Source organism: Lutra lutra, chromosome 14 (genome assembly GCF_902655055.1).
Source record: "Lutra lutra chromosome 14, mLutLut1.2, whole genome shotgun sequence".
In the NCBI taxonomy this organism is placed as follows: domain Eukaryota; kingdom Metazoa; phylum Chordata; class Mammalia; order Carnivora; family Mustelidae; genus Lutra; species Lutra lutra.
The window spans coordinates 71,309,745-71,332,725 of record NC_062291.1 but is presented as its reverse complement, the minus strand read 5'-3'; the positions used below and the strand labels follow the sequence as shown (position 1 = coordinate 71,332,725).

Sequence of the window (22,981 nt, the reverse complement as noted above, 5' to 3'; positions counted from 1 at the left end):
TTTTCTGTTTTTCTCTTGATTTTCTAAGTCTATGGTAGCATATGCAATACAGGAAGAGAATTCTTCAATGTACTCCCTCTAGATTGTGCACATAAAATTCTATTTTTCAAGAGTCTAAGATAGAGCAGGAATAGCCAAAAAGGATAGACTTTTTTTTTTTTTTTTTTTTTTAAACCTAACAGACTGGTAAGATATAACAAAGGAGAGAGGTTTCTGGCCTATGTCTAACACACTTCAGGGCTTTGTACAATGGTCTCAAGAGTAATAATCACCTTGCTTTATGAATACTTTAAATCATAGTAAATGATCTTGGACTATTTTCAGTAAAGCTGGAGTTTTTAAAGATTTACTTACAGAATCAAAGATATTTAAAAAATTACAACTGATCAGCGACTTACATGTCTCAAAATGTTAATATAATAGAAAGAGAAAACATGTGCAGAGATTTATGCATAGGGAAATACATTTAAATACAGTTCCAATGTTGCCACTGCCTAGAAGCCTTTCATGATCAACCTTGCTGGCAATGTTTCTCCCACCTCTGGACTCAGATCAATTCACTATCTGTGCCACTATTATGGCATTTATCCCAGGGCTTGGGATTTTGTTCTCTCTAGCCCAGAGCCTAGTAGAGTGTCTGGTACTGTGCACACAACGTACAACTATCAAAAAATGACTGACTGTGCTCATGCCCACCTCCCCTCCCAGACTATAAGTAACTCCTGCATGGCAGGGAAAACCAACACTATTCACTCCCCGACCCGTACAATTCTTCATAAATGGAAAGTGATTTGGCACCTCTATCTCCATATAGACAGATATACAGAATCTATCTACACAGGTTTACAGAAACAGATACATAGATAGTATGCTTGCGAGTGTGGTTGTGTGTATGAGTTAGTATAGTGAATTTGTTGAAATTTATAAAAAAAGCTTCCAAATTCTTACATTGAAGAAAATACAAATCAACTCCTTTTAAATTTTTATCAACTGTCACTACGATCTTGAACCATGAATTCTTCACCTTGTCTCGTCTTGCCCTCATTGACCCCTGAGCAACTCTGCCTGGGATGGTTGCTAGCCGGTGGAACTGGTGAAGTAGACGGGTCAGAGGAACAGCGTAGACACTCTGCAGGGGGAATCAGAGTTCTTTTCCAAAGAGCTCCTCAGCTGCTCGAAAGTACATTCCATTGCAACCAGTCAATAATTTATTTGAAGCCATTATTATTAATAATCACAGAACACATGGATTTTTCTCATTAGGAAAAAAATTGGAACAATCTACTATTTTAGAAATGTTCCTAGAGGGACACTTCAAAAATGAGGCCAGATGCGGTCTACATTCTGGAATATTTGAAGTTTATTTGATATAAATAGAGGCCTACAGAAACCCTGCTGACACAAAAGTCACGAGGCACATATAAGTTGATAAATACTGCATTTATTACATTTTAAATGCGATACATGTTAACTTGGTGCTCCAAGAGTGATTTCGGTTATTTGAAAACCTTTCTGTCTTAACACTGTGCTATCAATTTCTGCTGGGTGGATACCTGGCTCTGGTCATTCACAAAGGCTAACATGGCTCCTGTCTGTTGTGTGTGTGTGTTCAAAGGGGTACAAGGGTGGGAGTTGGCTTGTAGAAGGAAAACTCTACATGGCGCATACAATGGATTGACACAGGGATGTGTTAGATGTGGCTTGTAAAAGTAAGCACTTTGGGCAACACACAAAATACAGCCTGAAGTCTGGGTAATCTAGGCCTCCCGCTGGAAAGTGGTCATCAGGAATGGGGAAGGAGCATCTGGACCAGAGGGAATGGGTGGAGAAGACCATTTATGGGAGAGCTCCTGCAAGTGGGGCTTTGGTAGGAAAGTTCTTGAAATTTCTGCCTGGGACATGCCTGCACACTCAAGACCGCTAGGTCATGTCCCTTCTAGAGCCCACAGTGGTCATGTACAGCTTTACCTGGTCGCCTGTTACAGCCTCTGCAAGTTCCTCCCAGCCCCCCAGTTTCTGAGCTCATGAGCCCTGGTGAGAGTCTTCGAACTTTCTGAATCAGACGAAATAAGGAAAGCGGCTGTTGCGGCTTTTCTCTTATCAACGGCAAGCATGGTATGTTTGAAGGATGGGGTAGTAGGGAGGTAATGTGGGACATATGGGATCACGGGAGCCTGCAGGAAGACTGGAAGGAGAGTTGCAAAGGCTTTCGAAGAGCATGATCAGAGAGAGAGCCTGAAGTGTCCAACTGACAGCTCTCTAAGCCTGCACAGATATTGTTTTTTCCAACAGGAAAAAAAATCCGTGACTTTTGCTGCTTTCTCCCCCACTCCTTGTAGAATGATTACCTTGAAAAAAAGCTATTGCTTTCTCTGTAATAGTCAGAAGACAACAAAGCAGTATTTACTATTCTTTTGAAGTGATACAAAAACAGCCAATGAGACCATGCCTGATTGTTCACTGTCGGCTAGAAACTGCGACTTGTGCCTTCCTCCTGAGTAATGCGGATGCAAAACCACAGTGTTCGTCAACATCTTTCTGGAGCCCAGACGATGAATGACCCCAAGACCTGTTTCTGGACTGAGCCTTGTATTTTGCATGCAGACTACCCTCAGGGCTACTCCTCTCTTATACACAAAAGAATACTGACTCTTGAAATAAAACAATGACTGACTAATTCAATCATTGCCAAACGATGGGTCAATATTAAAATGCCTTTGCTATAGTTTTCTTTTGGGACTCAACACTGCAGTCCTTAATGAAGTATGCTAATAAAGGTGAACAAATCACTCAGGAAGTAGAACAATTTGATTCACTTAAATATTTATCTATAGAAATTGTGTGTGTGTGTGAGTGTGTGTGTTTCCTTGGAGTGCTGAGATTCTCCCTACCCACCTCTAGGCTCGATAAGGCCCCATCCCCTAAGGAGCTGGTCCAAGGGTTCTCCATCAGAGGTGCTAGTGGGGGGTGGGGCCTGGGGCAAGCTATGGGCAAAATAGGATTTTAGTCAGATTCAAAGAGTGACTGCTAGCTAGGATTCCGGATAAATGGGGAAGTTTCTGCTTATTTTCTTTTTTATGTTCCCTAGTTTCATTCCTAAAACAGTAGGATTTTATGCTTCCTAGGTAGGTACTATTTGAATGGCACTGGGAGATATCACTATTTAAAGACATACTAATAGGTCATTTTTAGCACCGCTGTAGTGTACATGCAATAGAAACACTAAATAAATAGTTTCTAGTGTGATACATTGTTAAAAGGGCATTTAAAAATAAGAACTATCGAAGAGACATTCTCATATTCTGTTAACTTAATTCTTTGGGTAAAGAAAAATAATTCCATCTTTTTATTTTAATTCCAAATGGCCCTTTGATTATTACTCTTCAAAGTCCCCAGCTGAAGGTGGATGGCAATGATTATTCCTAATTTCCTGGTGAAGAAAAGCTGCACAAAGGAGTTCAATTACTTTTCCATTGTCATAAGTGAGGAACGGAATCATGAAATGATACTTTGTCCCCTGGTCTATGTTTTAGTCTTCAAAGCAGAAAGCTAGCACAAACCATACTGGGAATATACTCAAGGTCTAGAAATTTGTTAGGTTTGAGCCCAACGTGGAGAGTTGGTGAGGATTTCAGATAAACCTTTCCTTTAGTTGCAAAAGGGGAGGATTAGACCAAGCTGAACTTTGTTTGTTACAAAAATTCCCATATTCTGTATATACCTTTTCAATGTCAGTAAGTTTCTCATATTCCCACGTGATTCCGGAGGTAAACAGAATGGCTGCCAGGACTTAAGTATTTTCAGGCAGTTTTAGAGCTTTTAGGTCAAAATTTGTCACAGAATGCCAGCTCTTGAACATTTCAGTGAATAAGGTAGTTCTTTGCATATGCATATTGATTAAATTTCATTAATGAGTCAGCCACGTAACTTCTAGGTGTGAGCATGCCAAAATGATGATGTTCCTATGAGGAGGGAAATACAAACATGTTCAAAGATTTACCCATTTTGAAATTTTTAAACATCACTGTTACAGAATAACTATCCAATTAGCAATTGTCTATGTGACTCATCAAAAGAATAAACATCAGAAAATCAAAGTCTATAAGTCCAAAAGCTCAGTACTTAAATAATCTTTTGCTTTTTATAATCATGTCAACTTTGATTATGCATTTTTAATTGTCAATGAAATTTGGTAATAGAAAGGGAAAGCCTTAATTGAAATGCTTGTAAAATCCTCTTACTTGGAGAATTTGTGTGAGTTGATTAATTAAGAGACTTTCACAGTTTTCATATTGATTGCCTTTGTGTTTCTGGACTTCCTGTCTGTTGCTCATGTGCAGAGTAAAAGTAAGAAATCCTGGAGGTAACAAGATGTAGGATTTCTGGAGACAGGTTTCCACTTTGATATATTGAGTGGTTCCTCCCCCCTCTTTTTCAAAGTATTTCTCTGTTATTCCATTTTGTAGAAAGAAACAGCCTTTTAAATGAGGACACTTTTGCCTCGATGTCATAATTTCACCAAATGTTTTTTAGGAGATAAGATCGGAGGGAGAGACAAACCATGAGAGACTGTGGACTCTGAGAAACAAACTGAGGGTTCTGGAGGGGCGGGTCAGGGGTGGGGATTGGGGGAGTGGGGTGAGCCTGGTCGTGGGTATTAAGGAGGGCATGTATTGCATGGAGCACTGGGTGTGGTGTATAAACAATGAATCTTGGAACACTGAAAAAAAAAGTAAAATAAAATTAAAAAAAATCTAATATAGTTTTTATTTATTGTATTAAACTTGAAAAACAGAACTAGTAAACAAACAAGCTTGTTTTGTTAGGACTAAGACAAAAGGAAATGTTAGTATCTCTATACTAGATCTCAGTAGCAGAAAGTATTAATGAAATCGGTATTTTCTGCCTATATTTGGGTGTTGAAGTATATTGATGCTATAATTTTCCAATGATCCTGAGAAAAGGAAAGGTTTAAAATCTATCTACCTAACAATAAAATTAATTATTTCCCTATAGTATCACTGAAAAGTGATTAGTGGAATTTTTATGTAAAGGGTTATATTCCAAGATAATGAAAATAAAATTGATATTTGTTATTTTTGATAAATCTTTCCTCTTCCCATAAATATTTAGGAGGGCATGGTAAGATAAAGTAACTGAATATTTAGGGTGTTGCCACAAAGTAAAAGGAATTTTTGGGATGCCATTGTAAGATAAACTTAAAAATTTTCTAGTTTGTTTGTTTAGGAATTTTCCCCCTATAGCAAGACAAGATACTTCTCTCTCCTTTTGAACATTTCAGCATATTTGTCCAGCATTATTTTTTCATTCTCTTTTATCCCCGGGGCTCTCAATGTTTAAATAGCTCCCTCCCATGTAAAGCTTTGCACCGATATCGATCAGCCTAGGCTGGAAGTTACTATGAGGCATTTTCAATAATCAGCCCAGCTGTTCAGAGAGCTTCTTGAATATAACCCTTAGGTAAACAGCATAATACACTGAGAACTCTCTGCCAGCAACCAGTCCATCTTGGCAATCTCAAAGATTGCTACTAATGCTTCACTAAACAAAGAACTTAATTCTGATTTTAACAATGGAGGCTAAAGGGTAATTCAAACAAATCCTATCTTTGATTCACATATGTAGAAACTATAAGGGGTACCCCCTGCCCACATGCTTGCATATCTGATTAATTCAAAAGCACGTGTGCCAAGTCAACCATTTTTACAGGACCCAAAGCAACCGCATAAAAGGCAATTTAGAATTACCATTTTACTCCTTATCCTCACATTCGGATTTAAGTTTATTCTCTTAGATCTTTTAGGACAATTATATTATCTACCTTTACACAATTATAATGTACAGCGAAGAAATAAAGGAGCAATTATTTATTTATACCTTTACATTACTTTTTAATTTCCTTTTTCCATAAGACTTAAATGGTAAAGAAAAAGAGAGACTTTCACATAGCACTCCTGATTGTGATTCCCAGCTCACATGCAACAAGGGAGCCTTAAAAGAAGCACCAAAAAAATGGACACTATATATAAAGTATAATGTAAAAATAGAGTTAGGTAGCCATGCAGTGAAACCCATAATGTTCACACCCTTCAGTGGGTGAAGAATAAACATCATAAAAGTAAACAGCATTCCAAAATAGATGGCACCTATAAGGTCTTGTGAGTCCCCAAATTGTTTTGCTTTCAGAAAAAAGAAAACAAGACCAAATAGAAGTGAGGTATAAACAATTCCTAATGTTGCCATTGGAACCATTCAAAAAGACTGTCAGTTCATTATTTAAGTCAAATTAAACATATTTGTTTGGTTAAGGCTATTCTGAGATGCGGTAGTCATGGAGGTCTCTAGGTTCTGGAAGAATAGACCAGTCTTCTGATAATTAAGACATCTGAAATGTTTCCTCTGGCTTATGACCCACCCTAAATAGCATACCATGACCATAAATCAGAATGACCCTGTTTTTTGTTGGTTTGTTTTCTTATGGTTGTTTTTTTTCCCTTTATTTGGGGAGAGAAGAATTGATCTGTAGCATTTAATTTATACTTATTGTGCCCTGTGGTAGGATGCCAAAGAACCAAAGACACAGTCTCTGCCCTTCAAATATGTTTGAGTATTTGTCTTCAACACATTGTCTAATGGCAGGGAAAAAAAAAAAAACCCAACTGACAAGCAATTACAACAGGGACAAATAACAATATGAAGTACCATTAATCACAACTGTGTATCCCTACACAAAGTCCTGATACTGAAAAAAAAAAAAAATCAAGTACACAAGCTGGTTAGCTCGAGATTCTTGGTCTACACGATGGTACGATATAGAGCTCTCCTTGGTCTACACAGCGCTACGACACAGAGCTCTCCTTGGTCTACACCACACTGCTACAGAGAGCTGGACCGGACCGTGGCAGCTCTTCACCCACAGGGGAGTCTGTGCAGCCTGCCGACTGGGAGCAAAGCACTGCTCCTGGCTCTTTCTCCTTGCAGGTGCCCATCAGTGTTGGCAATTCGAGTTCCTCCCTTGTATTTCCTCCCCACACCCTCCAAAACACCTCCTTCGAGACCCTCATTCACTTGGCTTTCAAATATCACCCCCACTTCTATGCTTACCCTGTCTCTTGACCTCCGCCGAGTTTTACCCCCTACTTCCCATCACACACTGGATACTTCAGTCGGCTCGTCTCACCAGCTCCTTACATTCAACAGGCAGAGAACAAAAATCCCATCTTCTCGCTCTGTGCTCTTGCCCTCAGTTAAGGGCAGGCAAATCCAGAGGGTCTCCCAGGACCTACACATGTCAGTTCATGTGGACCCTCCCTTTATTTTGCTTCCCGCGTGGGGCCAGGCACCAGATCTTTTCAAATCTTCCTTGGATGTGTCTCTCATATTTGTTTCTTCTTCCTCATCGCTGCCATTCTAACCTGTCACCCAGACTTGCGCCTCCTTCGTGACTTGTCCTCATTGCCTCCAATCAGCAATACCTTTTGACTGCTTAATATTCCTAAAACACCAGACTCCTCCTGCTCAGAATGCTTTAACTGCTTACCAAGCAAAACCCAAGGACTAAGCTGGCATTCAGAATCCAGGCCTAAATACTTTCAGACTTTTCTCCCAATTCTCTCTGGCATTGAGTTGAGGCTCTAGTCCAGCGTTTTCAACCTTGCTACCTGTTGTCTTTTAGGGCTGGATAATTCTTCACTTGATCTTAGCCAAAAGTCCGAGAAGGGATGGGTTGGATAACTGTTTGCTGGAGGGGAGGGTCTGTCCCATGTGATGCAGGATGCTCGGCAGCATTCCTGGTCTCTACTGACTAGGTGCCAGCAGCAGCCCCTCTCCTCGACTTGTGATAACCCAAAATGCCTCCAGACATTGCCAAATGTCCCCTGAGGGGGAGGGGGATGACCACGTCAGCTGGTTGAGAACCACTGCTTTAGCCAGACTGAACGTGGGTACCTTCGGGCCTTTACCCATGTGGTTCCCTGTCTGACATGCCTCTAGCCATTTCTACTTCTTACAATCCTGCTCATTGTTCTTGTTCAGCTCAGACACTGCATCTGATATGAGTTCTTGCACATGCGTCCCTGTCAAAAGAGATCTCTTTCCCCTCAAGCTCCTAAGCCCTGGGTGTCACCTCAGTAGGCTTCAGGTGCCCACGTCATCCTCTCTACCAGAGTGAAAGCTGCCTGAAACCAGGCTCTGGGTCAGAGTTCCCCAAATCGTCAGCCCAGTTCCTGGCTCGTATTATGAATGAAGGGACCTCTAGCTTCAGCTTCCTAAGCCCTGCAGTCATAAGAACAGGGCGAGACAGTAACACCCCTGGCAAATGTTCTGAAGAGAGTCCCAGCATTAGCTTCTCTGAGGCTTCTCTGCTTGCCTGTCTCAAAGGGCAAGGCAAACAGAGCAAATCCTGACCACTCCATCTAGGGTCCACCTTTGAGAGAAACAAGTGGGCAGACTGTGAGGGAGGCCAGGGGCATGGTAAGTAAGCAGATGACCAACTTAATGAAAAGTAGACAGGCTGGTGTAAGAATGTTAAAATGCCTTTTAGAATGTGGCAGGTATATAAAAAAAGTCATAAGCAAGTTTACCACAAAGAAAAAGAAGGTAGAAGATGGAGAGTCAAAAAAGCTAATTACATGGGAGGTTTTAAAACAGTCTAATGGAAAAGCTGAGTGAGTGAGACAGACAGCTGGGTAAGGTACCTGGTCACAGGGACATAAATCTGAAAAAACTGCAGATTCTCCAGATAGGTCAGATAGATCATGTTTTGTTTTTAAAAGGGAAAGAACATGAAATTTGTGTACCGTTTTGTGTGTGTGTGTGTGTAGTTGTTGAGAGGGAAGGGTAGTGCTACTGATAAACTCTAAAGACAGAAACCATTTGTACTGTGAAGTGACTTAGAACTTGAGGCTCAATCCAAAGTAGGAATTAAGTGGCTCCGCACAGTGCAGTCAACACCATATGAGAAGGTACCTTCAGGGCACCACACACGGCTGCTAGAAACACCAACCCAAAAATGGACCATCAGGGTCTCAAAAGACGGGAGGCATCCAGAGGGTCTCTGTAGGACCAGCCTAGCTCCTTAGCCTTGAACCAATGCGGTCTTGCCACAGGCAAGGAAAACAGTGCCTCCTGCACAAAGTCGATTCCAAATGCATAAGCCTCCAGAGCATATTTCTTATGGAATGAAGACTGAGAAGAAAACAAACACTGGGTAATCAAAGGAAGAGCGCAACACTAATTTTAGTGTTGTCAGGAGTCAGTCTTGCAAAAATACTTGCAAGTAAAAGGGAAGAAATCCCCTGGTTCTGGAAAAACATGTCTAGATAGACCACTAACAAAGGAAGCCTGAAAGAGACTTTATTTTCAAATTTTGTTTGACAGTGGTCTTTTTTTTTTCCCCCCTCTTTTGCTAACTTTCCTCTTTTACTCTGGGGTGGATCCTGATATTCTGGCTTTTATTTTGGTCTAGAATCATGTTGCCGGTGCTACTTAAATAAATTGGTTGAAGTGGTACACTTTGATGCCCACGAAATCACAGAAAAATGGGGAGGCGCAGGCACAGGGGTAAAATGAGGAAGGCATATCCTAGAGTTTGGTTAAAGAGTCAAGGGAACTCTCCCAGTGACACATTTACAATCCCACATTTACAACCCCGAGTGGGGGAATATTACCTTCTGGGGCAACGTCCCATTCCTCTTGACTATTTTCCTCCAATCTCTTCTCTGACTTCCTTTTTGGCTGTCCAAATACCCTGTGGTGCTGTCCCCACCCTTGTGCTTTTCCTGCTGTCTTCTTAAGGTGTTTGAAGATCGAGACCTTTCTTAGCAGGTAGTGTGGGGTCCTATTTCATAGTCACGTGCTGACATGGGGTGAGCAGAAGTTAAGGGACCTACAACTTTTCCAATATGCTTGAAAGAGGACAGCAGCCCTCACTCATAACACGGAGAATTCAGAAGTTGCTCATATGCTTCTGGTAGAAGCAGAGAATTTACTTGCTGGGCTCGGCTCAGTGCCTGGCACATGGGAAGCACTCAATAAATGTTAGTAATAGTCTTTGCACTATTACTATGTAAGCCCCTCTAACTCTCCATGACCTACTATATGCTCTGGATGCTGCAGGAGACCTAGAAAAGCAGCTTTCATTCCCATCAAACCTCCTTTTGACAACAGATATTTTTTTCAATGCCCCTTGATCCTCTTGAGATGAAATTTGGAGTGAATACAATCTATGGACACTCATAATTAAAAACATAATCAATATAATGCCTTAACCGCAAAATAAGGAAATGATACAGGAAAACAATAAGATGCATTTCTATACGTAAATGCGCAGGCACTGCTGTCCTAGCAGAGAGAGCATATGCTTGTATTCATATGTAAAGTTAACAGACATGTGACGGGTGCACATGCAAACCAGTACAGGTACCACCAAGCGATGACTCAAATACCACAAGTGGCATTGCCCTGAACGCTGTATCGTGAAGATTCCTTTCTGCTCCTTGTTCCTTAGCCCTCTGTGCTTTGGAGGGACTGTATGTTAGTTCTGGCCATTGGGCGGTGGAGGGGCCTCATTTGGGGGAGAAGAAGCACTGAGGAGGGGCAAGCCCCTTCTACGTCTGCTTGAGATGGCTGGGGACAACCCCCGGTTAAATGAGCAGAGCCCGCTGCTAATACTTGATGGATTTTTAGAATAAACAAAAAATAAACTTTGTTGTGTTAAGGGACCAGGATTTCCAGGCTAATTTGTTTCTGCAGCATAGCTGTGTGTATCCCTCAACTGTGAGCAACTCTTTTAAAATATACCCTGGTTTTACACAATTGTTGTACACCTGGAAAATTAGTGGATGTTAAAACCACGCAAAAAATATTTTGTTTTTAATATTGGAAACTAGGTTAAGATCATTATAAACAGCCTTTTTACCTACTTAAATGACCAGCAGGAAGTTTGACAGTTTGTGTAGACCCAGGGGCTGCATGTGTTGAGAAAGAACGTTCAATGCAGTACAGAACATTTTTTATTCTTGTTTCTCATTATTGGGATAACCAAAATGAACCTGCACAGTTCAAACCTTCCCCTGGAGGAAGAGTACCTCTAGGCCAATAACCTAGAGACAAGATCAACATGGACTTGACTAGCAAAGCTGTGTGTAGTTTCATCAGTGAGTGGTTCATATATTACAGAATCTTAGAATACTGGACAATATTCTGTAAGATATGAAAAAAAAAACCCAGCAAAATAAAGGGGTTCTCTGGTCACAGCTTGGGAGCCTAAGGATACAGGAACTCTTCAGGCCTGAAGAGTATAGAGCGAGTTTCAGAGTCTTTCGGACATGAAGCACTGCAAATCTCCCCCAGGGAGATATAGCCCGCACTGTTCCCCACACTTTTTGAGCAGTCAGTCCTTTTGTTCCAGAGCTTTCTACAGAACTCAGGTTCTACAGGATATGCAATCTCCACTTTACAGATGAGCACACCAAGACCCTTGGAGAGTGAGTGACTTGTGTCAAGTTTTCAGTGAATTATAGTAGCAGCGCCAGACCTAGAACCGCACTTAAAAATCATTATTCTCAACCTTAAAAAGGAATTAAGTGAGATATATGCTCCCATGTGGAAGAACCTCAGAAACATTACCCAAAGTGGAAGAGACCAGACACAAATGGTCACAAATTATAGGATTCCATTTATAGGAAGACATAGAGAATATGTTTCCATAGAGACCAGAGAATGTTGCCTGCCAGGGGCTGATGGAATATGGAGAGGGGAATGAATGCTTAAGGGATATGGGGTTTCCTTGTGGGGTGATAAAAATAGTCTGGAACTAGATAAAGGTGCTTGTTGCCTAACATCCTGAATGCACTAAATGCCATGGATTTGTATACTTTAAAATGGTTAATTTTATGTTATATGACTTTTATTAAAAATGAATAAATAAACAAGGTTAAAAAACAATATCCTTTTCTCTATACTATGGTCTTATCAATTTGAGTTCTCCAATATACTAGAAAGTAGCATGGCAGAATGATCTTTTCTATATGTTTTCTCATATTATTGTCACAAATATTATTTTATTACTTTTCATTTTCTGGTTATTGTGTAAGGAAGTGGATGACATCAAACTACAGTAAAAAGTATTTTATGGGGATTGAGTATAGGCTGAGAAAGATAATTCAGCTACTTTGAATGGGGTAGAGTGGTTTTCCATCCATTAGCTACTACAAGCTAGAGTCTGTTTTCTGCACAAGAGAAGTATCAGAGCACTGGAGTCAGATGAACAGAGGTTCAAATCCTGACTCCATTACTTTATAGCTATACAGTTACAGCAAGTTATTCAAATTCTCTGAGCTTCATTTTCCTTATGTGATATGGAGCAGTAATACTCACAACACAGAGTCATTGGGTGAATTAACAGCAATGACATAGGTAAAATGTCTAGAACAGAACCTGAATCCATAATATGAAATCAACCCAGGTTCCAGTACACCCAAGCATGCTTTTTTCCTGGAAAGCATACCAGTGGTGCCTAAAATTTCCTTCAGAGGGCCAGAGAGGTGCCCCAATCTATGGTAGGGCTTTTCTTTCTGAAGTTGAAGACATAGTCGGCTCCAAGAAAGAATTTCAGAGTGAAGATTTTCTTTGTTCTCTGACTCCGTGGGATGCTCTGTTGTACTGTGCAGATCAGAAAGTGAGAGCATTGGGCAGAATATCTTATGCATATGCATGTGTTTATAAAATAAGTATCTGTAGAAGGGAACCCCTTCAAATAATCAAGTCTGTCAGAAGAAAGACTCTCTGGAACCTTCATCTTTTGATCAATTGGGAACTAAGTGGGCATTTTAAGAAAAAACAAACACGTTTAGGCACAATTAATATGTTTCTTTAATACATTATGGTTCCTTTTATCTCTACTCAGTTTTAATAGTATAAAATGGTGTCTTAGAAAAAATACAGAAAAAAATACAAAAAAATATGGAAAAATACGGAAAAAATTTTAAAATAATTCAGTAGTCACATAATTGTCCATTGTACTACACAGAAGGACTTATGAATTGCAGATGGCAGGTTTGGGAGATTTGGTTTGTAGGAGGACGGAGCACCCTGAAGGCCTTGAGATTTACCTGTACCCAACCATCAAACTCTTTGGTGCCATTTTCCAGTTAAAAAAAAAATAAGCGAAGTTACTAACTCTAGTCACTGGAACTCAGCAAGCTTAACTCAATGCTGCTTAAGCCATTCTGGGAAACTGAGGAGCAAATTAAAACATTTTCATTCCTAAACTGCTGTTAGAGAAGCTCATTCCCAGATAACAATTTCTAAGTTCGGTAAATAGTCACTCCCCAATCACAGAGTGCGTTACACTGGCCCATCGTGGGCTATGTAGGAGCCCAAAGACAAGAAGCTGTCCCCTCAGGGAAGCCTCACTGGCGAGACAGTGAGTTAGCTCCTATTTTTCCAAGATTGTTACTTTTTAATTCCAAAACACAAATAAGCTTCCTGCTAAAAGCCAGTTCTTCTCTCAGGAGTTAAGTCGTGGTGAAACAGAATGAGAAGAATGAAGGGCACAGGATAAATCATATGGAGGAAATCCTTTTGGAAAAAAAGTACAAAGCAAGGGTCTAGAGATGAGAAGGAGGGGCATGGGAGAACTTTCCGGCACCCTCTCTCGCAAAAAGAATGTGGATCATGGGTTCAAATGCTCCCCACGTGTAGACTGACCCAAAACCAAGATATCATCCTGGGGGCAAGCGTCCAGGGGTTCTGAGTGTTGCAGTGACGTCATCTGCCCCTCCAGAAGCCATTCACTTGGCAATCTGCAAGGCTCATCTATTCCATTGATTACACAGAGAAAACCTGTTGGATTACTCATAACAAAGTGAGTAACGAGCAACAGAAGTATGAGAGAGTTAATGAGTCTGTTCTCATGCCATTAAAGTGGGTCGCTGGAATTGGGCAGCCCAAAATGAAAACTCAGACCTAAAAAAAATAAAAGCAAAAACACGTGCATTGAAAGAGATAAACAAAACAAAACAAAAAACTGGCAAGATAGTTACCAAAATATTAACAATGATTATTTCTGGGTGATACAGTTTTATCTGTATCATATTTTATATCATATACATTTATTTATACAAATAGGTATCTGTATCATATTTTATAATTATGGAAGCATTTTCATAAGAAAATTTTACATTTAAAAGACAAAATACAGTTTGGATCAAATGCTTTGGGATCAAAGAACAACATAAAGGCAGCAGCACTGAAGAAGAAATGGATGATCCAATATTAAGAAAACAGACATAAAAATAAACCAACCCAAACGGATCCCGATCCAGTGAATGAGTACTAGTCCCCAGGCAGTAGTAGGTTGAATAACTCAAAAAATGGAAAAATGGTAAAAATGTGGTCTTTTATGATAAAGACATGATTTAAAATTCTTTGATGGCCCAATTTAAAATAAAAAATGATTAAGTGGCTCTTACCTCTACATGTAAAATGAGTATTACACACTTTTGTGCCCCAAGGTTTGGTTCGTATATTCCCAAACAGTAATTCTGTATTTGACTGATATGATCTAAATACCTAAAATAATCTCACTTTGCAACAGAACTAGAATATTAATCCTATAATACCTAAATATCAAGATTATGATCCATAAAATTTAATGCAGTATTGTTTTTAACACTCTAATGTAAGAAAAAAATGTGCAAGCATATGTAAAGAGTTCAGTTATGGCACAGACATAGTATGGAATACTAAGCAATCCCTAAAGAGTAATTCAGATCCATCTGTACAAACGCTGGAAATATGTATACAAATCATCGTCGAATGGAAAAAGAAAGGCACAGGACAGTACGCATGGTATTATTTTGTTGTTAAAAGAAGAAAGTGTGATTCTGCACATGTAATCTAGGAAGAACTTGGCCTTCTCTTCTCCAATATATGTACAGAGCTTGCTCTCTCCCTTCCTCCTGGGCTCTGCCTGAAAGTCATCTCAGAGAAGCTTGCCCTGATCACTAAATCTGAAGCCAAACCCCCTGGAATGATCTACCCTTTATCCTACTGGATTTGTCTTAATAGCACACATCACTACCATATTTTATATTACATTTTTATTGATTTATTGACTATCTCCGTATTAGAATACAGGTGTCATGAGAAGGGACATCTCATCTGTTTGTCACTGTTGTTTTCTCAGTACCTGTTCCTGGCACACAATAGGTCCTCAAATATTTGTTGAGTGGATGAGTAAATAAATGTAATATATAAGTATACATATACACACACATATAGACATATAAATATGTATATACACATATTTATGCACATAAATATATATTAATTACAGATGAAATGCGTAAATACATAGAAAAAAAATCTCAAAATATATACATCAACTATTAATAGTGGTTACTCTTAGGAATGGGACAGATGGTAGGGAGGGAAGAGGGGCCCTTATATTTTTTATATTATATGCTTCTGCCTTGTTTGAATAATTTGCAATAAGGATGAACTATATTATAATAAAAAATACACAGAAAAGTTTCACATAAGGACCAGGGTTTGTAGAACCTATGTAGCTGCTTTAAAATATGTCCAGTGATTACATTTGGGTATCCAGTTTCTCAACTGGAATGGTCGACACCTGAAGATATTTTTATCAGTTACGATTGTGATCTTTTTACTTTAGGCAGTGGTTCTCAAACTTTAGTGTACACAGAATCATCTGCCCAGTTTGTTAAAAATATAGAGTCTCGGGGGCTCCTGGGTGGCTCAGTGGGTTAAACCTCTGCCCTCAGCTCAGGTCATGATCTCAGGGTCCTGAGATCGAACCCCACATTGGGCTCCCTGCTCATCAGGGAACCTGCTTCCCCCTCTCTCTCTGCCTGCCTCTCTGCCTACTTGTGATCTCTCTCTGTCAAATAAATAAATAAAATCTTAAAAAAAAACGTAGAGTCTCAAGGCCTATCCCCGAAGATTCTGAACAGGGGTTGGGTAGCAGGAATTTCTATTAAAAAAGTATCACCCAAGGTGATTGACTCAAAGCTCACCATTTGAGAAATGGCTCAAGATAGATTTGAGATAGGGAAGATGGAATCAACATATATTTAATGAGGAGCGATTATCTGCCAGGCAATTGTGGTTAATTAACATCAGATAAGTTTAATTAATTGGTTGTTAGTGGATGAGTATTTCAGCTGGCCGCATTTGCAACTAATTGGTAAGTGGTTAAACACTGTAACAGACTGAATAGAACAAAAAACGTTGGAAGTGAAATGTTATGATGCTGGTTTTGTGGTTCCATTTGTGCGAATTTTTAAATAATCTTAGAGTTAATAAAATGCTGACATTATGCCATCATCTATATATGGGGGATGACGAATACATGGTATCTGAAAACAAAGGCCAGAGTATATCCCCACCACACAATCACCATAGTGAAGTACCAGTTGGAAAGCCTTCGTTCTAGCCCCTTCTGACCACCACTATGTCCCTTCACTAGGTATCTTACTAAAACCTGCTGGAGTTGAACTAGATAGCTATAAGATCTCTTGTGGCTCTATCAACCTATTTTTCCAGTACATATACCAGCTTTTCCTTTGTGTATCCCTGATACTTCTGTGAGGGATGCTTCCATATGCGATGACTGCAGATGCCTTCCCAGTCTTTTACACTCATGCACTCGTGCACACAGAACTATAGGCATATGCATAAAGGTTTCCAATACACCCAACTCACACACCCATTTTGCCCTTATTCTATTATGAAATACCTATCACAGGAAACAATTTCAAAAGGGTAAGTGAAAAATAACTTTGGGATGACTCGGTGAAAAAGGTTTCAGAAACTGCTGATTTAGAGACCCAAAACAGAAGAGCAGCAGGAGCAAACTGGTGTTACAAGGGCCATGAAGCTCTGAGCCCATTTTAAGTACCCTAAGATTGTGTCTGGAATTCTCATCTTTTCTGCTCTCGTATGTTATTTCATTTACAAGGCTTTATCCCAGTAAGAATATTTCATAAGAAAACATAAAAACGAGAAGGCATTTTAAAACAAACAGACAAACACCTTTCTCAGGAATCCTGGAGATCTCTAGGTAGAATGAAACACTAGCAAATACACCAGCGAAGATACCAAAATAACATCTTGAGAACCAAGAGACACAAGGGCTCAGTTCATACATTTTCCCCTTCACATTTCATTCTGGACTAATCGGGGGGCTCCAACTGCCTCGCTGCCAGAATAATCCATATTCCACTTAGTGTTGTTGATGGTGGAGAGGAAGGAAATGAAAGAAAGGGGATGCCTCAAGAGGACGACAAAGAACAAGATCACAAGGACGCTGACTGCTAATTAGCAACATATTATAAATATGGGTAAATGCACGAGTCTTTCAACTCGTGAGCCCCTAAGTTCATATCTTGGATGGAAGTGAAAATGTGTTTGTCAGTACCATACTGGTCTCTTTTCTCGAAAGATGACGGACAACAAGGAGCTGGGCGGAGGGCCGCTGCAAAGAGGCGTGTGGTGACAGTAGGTGAGACGTGGCAGCAGAGGCTGCATCTGGCCAGTGCTGTCCTCTCCTCCCGAAGCAACTTGTTTACCATCAGTTCTTATAATCAGAAAATAGTCTGTTCTTTCAGTAGGGGCAGTTTTCCCCCCTTTCCCTGAATAGTGCCTAGATTGTCCATCAGCAACTGAGAACCCTCGCGAGCCGTTTTTGAGCCCCTCCGCAAGCACTGAAGATTTTGTCTGAGTCAGAGGAATCCTGCAGGAATGGATTATAAAGCACCTCCAGGCTTGGGTACTAAGTCCCAGTGCCTTTTGGGAAGTGAATTCAATTTATAGCCCCAATCTCATGCTCTAAGTCCTGGTGGGGAGAACAGCCCCTTGGCCACACAGGAGCCAGCCCAGCAGTTGTTTAAGATGACGGGATCCAAAGAGAGTTCTTAGCCAGGAGGCTGACGATAATGGCTGAGGCCATCAAGAGGTCCAAAGGAAAGAAAAGATTCAGAGAGTTCTGTTTTTTTTTTTTTTTTAAAGAATTATTTTAATACTGTTGAGAAGAAAGAAAAATATATCTACACATACACACTCTTTGGCTTTTTTGGACTGCTCTAATAAAATGGGAACATGGTGTTTTTAGCTTTCTCTTAAAAGCCTCTAGCCTGTCTCTTTCCTGCTGGATTTACAATGCTAAAAAGCAAAATCCCAGAAACCTATTTCTGTTTACTTAAGAAGGATAAAGTGTTACCCCAAAACAGAGGGGCCTTTTACAGAGATTGGAAAACAAATGGTTTAAGAGCATTAAGATCTACATATCTCTCATGCCAGCACATTTAAGGTCATCAATCAAACATAATCCTGAACATACGAGGTGCAAAAGTGCTAAAAAGGCCCCATTAAAATCCAAGCCTTTTCAGGTGCACCACCCAATCCTGAGAGTTATATACAAGGCAGAAACAGCTCAAGTTTATACACACAATACCATTAGGGACAATTTATCATGTCTTTAAAAGTGATCTATGGTACATTGTGAAATTGCTTATTAACTCCAGAAATAACAAACCCAGCTTGTGTTAATGCACTTGAATACTCAGAATCGAAATTTTGAAAACTTAAGCTAGAATCTACTCATATTTACAGCTTAAACTTTCTATTAGTCTACCTCCTAACTTGTATTTCAGATTTCTAAATTCATATTTTTCAACTAGCGTTAGGTACTACAGCTATTTCGACAAAAAGTTTTAAGATATTTGAAATAGCTTTGCTTAACCAAATGCCTAAAAGAGCAAAGATTACACAAACAAATATACTCTGGGTAGAAAATCCAAATTATAGGACTTTTGTAATTTTATCTTTAGAATCTTATTTTCTTTTAAAACTTATGCACTTATTTCCCGATTCTTCTTTTTTTTTTTTTTTGTCCCGATTCTTCTTTAATCCATTATAAAGAAATGTGTATTGTGACTGACTGCCCATAGTTCTGGCTCATCCGTCTGACTTCATTACACTTTTTTTTTTTTTTAAGATTTTATTTATTTATTTGACAGACAGGATCACAAGTAGGCAGAGAGGCAGGCAGATAGAGAGGAGGAAGCAGGCTCCCCGCCAAGCAGAGAGCCCGATGCGGGGCTCGATCCCAGGACCCTGGGACATGACCTGAGCTGAAGGCAGAGGCTTTAACCCACTGAGCCACCCAGGCGCCCCTACACTTTTTTTTTTTAAAGGTAGTTTTTGTTCTATAAATACAAGATTTTATACATAAAGATAGCACTCTTGGTCTGCACTAGAATCTACCAAAGCTAAAAACTGTAGAAGTAAGTAAAAGGCAAAGCTCAAAACCAAGGACACACCTTGCTATATGTCATGACCATTAATGTTAAAGTTTATGATGTTCCTCGACTTGCAATGGGGTTATGTTTTAAGAAACCATATTAAGTTGAAAATACTTTAAGCTGAAAATGCATTTAATACACCCAGCGTACCAAACCTCATAGTTTACCCCAGCCTACCTTAAACATGCTTATTAGAACACTTATATTAGTCCATGGGGCAAAAGCATCTAACACAAACCCCATTTTATAATAAAGTGTGGAATATCACATATGGTTTATTGAACACATACTAAAAATGAAAAGCAGAATGGCTGTATGGGTACAGAATGGCTGTAGGTATACTGACCATGGCTGATGGGGAGCTGTGGCTGTACCTGCCTAGCATTACAAGAGAGGACTGTATGGCATATCACTGGCCTGGGAAAAGATCCAAGTTCAAAATTCCAAGTAGGTTTCTACTGAACGGGTATCACTTTCCCACCATCATGAAATCAAAGGATTGCAAGTCAAACCATCTTAAATCAGGGACCATCTGTATATTCTGAGGCCCCTTTGGTCAGCACGGGTCCTGGTTTCCAGGTTGGCTTTTAGATATATCGACAGGCTCACTACATGGTATTGGTACAATTCTGTGCTCACGCTCCAATATAACAACTGTATGTTTGTGTATCAGATGACTGACTACCCACACACAGAAAACATCACCTTTTTTTTTAATCATTTTTTAAAATTTATTTTCAGCATAACAGTATTCATTGGAAAACATCACCTTTTGTGTTTCTTAGCAAGCTGACCTTGTAGCACGAAGACAACTAGAGCTAAGTGAACAGCTAGTTCTCTCTGTCTTGACTCCCACACCTGAGAAATGCTCTTCTTCTAGTGCTCATTCAGCAAACAAGCACTGGTACTGTGGGTCAAGAACTGTTAGACACTCCACCTACTAAATATATACCATATTTAAGGAGTATAGAGCCAGAAAATGGAGGCAAATGTGCAAAAACTGTGCAATATTTCTAGAGACTCTGGAGTGGTCAGTTCCATATGGAAGAGTATGGGTCGGGAAAGGTGTTGCCCTGGGGATGGTTAAGAATTCAAGGCTACAGGTCATTACTGGAATAGCCAAGGCAGAAGCACATATATTACAAAGACCCCTAAAGACAGATTTCAGAACAGTCAGGGTCAGTGGAATGATACACATGAATCTAAGTGGTAGCACAATGAGGTACGATGGTTCACAGGTTAGGAGAACCTGGGCTCACGTTTGGCTTTTTTCTTGCTCTATGAACTTGGGAAAAGTACTTAACCTTCAGTTTTCATCTTAAAAATGGGCACAACGATGCCTATTTCATACGGATGTTGTGGAGACCAAGAAAAATATATATAAAAATACTTGGAATTGTACCTTAATCCAATATTCCTCCAGTCCTGTTTTGTGAGATGTTTGCTTCTCAGACCTCTGATATGCTCATGGACAATCTGACTCCCCAAGAGAGGGGTGCAGCCTGCAGCGGTGCACACAGGCACTTGACCATGAAGCCCTCATCTGGTGGAACACCTACTTCCACAGGGGAAAGCACTTGGGAAACCGTGCCATATGTCTTTAAATATGGATCTGCTTAGAGTTTATAAGTGACTATTAGAACACTTATTTGAAACTACCAAAACAAGAGTATGAAAGAGAATAACTAATTTTCTACAAATTTCAGCTATGACCAGCAAACAGCAACCAACTGGGTGTCTGAATTCTCTCATAGAATGGGGAAAACCACAGTGCCCTATATAGAATTAAACCCTGGCCTATAATCAAAGGCTTTTGACATTGGCCCTGGTCTATTACACGCGGCACAGCCCATCTGTACCCTTAACTTCACTTCTAAGATCCTCATGCTCCATTACCCCAACTTTTCCTTACTCTTATTTGTCCTATTTCTTGGCCATGGCTCAAAATTCCATTCACAAAGCATCCCCTCACTCTCTCCAGTCTATCTAAGTTCAACTGTTCCTTGAAAACCAGGTTTAAAATGGACGCCAACCATAAGTCTTCTGACTTTTCTCCAGTGGAATCCATTTCGTCCTTTCCTAGAAACGAGTAATAGTGGTCTGCACTGTGTTGTAGCTGTCAGCCTGGCAAGCCAGCCTTCCCCAGAGCAGGGCTCTGTCCTTCCCCATCCTACCTTAGTGCCTGGTCCAATGTATTACACATTAATGAACAATAACAACAAAAAATGCTTCTTGGATCAAATGGCTTCAGTGTTCTGACCAGTAATAGTTAAGAGCTCAAAGAGTAAGAGACTATATCCCAATAATGAAATACAAAAGTCCAATAATAATTAGGTGAAAGGAACAACCCGCACTGTTAATGTTACATGCACTTGCTCACCAGGACTAAAAACATGGTGTGCTTTCACCTGTCCCAGAGGTTTCCACACTGTTGCCAGAATTATTTTAGTGGAGAGTTTTAAAAGTCCTGGGACTATTTCCAGATTGTTGTTGAACAGTTCTAAAATGAAAAATACAGTCCAGGGGGTCGAGCCCGCCCGCAACTTGGATGTCCACATTTTCAACGCAGGATGTCCTTTCAATGATGCCCTCCCCCAGCTGGTGACTCCTTCGCCTTCACTTCTAACTTCCCTCCTCCCCACCCGATCCCTCCACTCATGAGTTGGCAAACAAACCGCTTCCACCAGCAGGAAACAGGTAAGAAAGACCCCTGCACTCTTTATCCCAAGCCTTACTAACAAGGAAGGAAGTCAATTAAAGTCTCATCTAGCAGACATTCTTCCCCCAGCTGTGTCTAGTCAAGAGCAGAATGATGATTATATGCATCTGGGCAAAACATTAAAGAGGAATGCTCTGTCAAAATTAGGTATGGTTTGGAAATAAGAAACAAACATAGTTTGTATATTCTGTAGAAGCAACATTAAAACAGCACCAGGCCAGCTCTGTAGCTTGGGTGCCTCCAAGGTGCAGGCAGGATGTGGTTCAACGAAGAGCTATAGGGGTGTCAGGCCAGCTTCTGAAATGAGACTGTAAGGTCCCCGAGCATGGGGCCCACATTGGCTCCAGTCCTGGGAGGCTCCCCCACCCCCAAGCCCTTGCTCTTGTACAGGTACTTGGGTCAGAGGAATTATGCTCATTAGCATATCTGTCCCCTTTCCACATATTTCGTTCCAGTAAGCCCCCTTCTACTGTTTCTCCCAAAGAATAATTTCATTCCAGATGCAATGGATTGGCTCAGACCATGCATACACTTATCCCTTCAATCATGGGAGCCAGTTGGAAAAAATACACACAAAAAACAAAACTAGTTTACTTTTGATGTGATACACTCCTTACGACCATTTTCCGAACCCCCTGCAGAGTATGTATTACTTCTTTAAAAAATAAAGAACAATAAAAACCCTGTTTACTAATGTGTCAGGCATTAATTCCAAAGGATCTGTTTACCTTTCCTTAGAGATTCTCCTAGTCATTTATTTGTGGCTCAGGGACACAGTGGGTGGTGCTAAGAAAGCTCACTTCCATCATTTCAGTGTACTTCACTAACCTAGCCTTCCAAGCTCATCTCTCCTCAGCCCGCCTGCTGGACTCCCCTCATCAGCCATCATGTTTTCTCACCTTCTGCTATT

At 40.2% G+C, this 22,981-nt stretch overlaps 1 protein-coding gene across 14 annotated transcripts in view; it reads right to left on the bottom strand.

Annotated features, from left to right (window-relative positions):
- Positions 1–22,981, bottom strand: part of VTI1A (vesicle transport through interaction with t-SNAREs 1A) — a 365,858-nt gene that overhangs the window by 172,693 nt on the left and 170,184 nt on the right. The window lies entirely within an intron of this gene.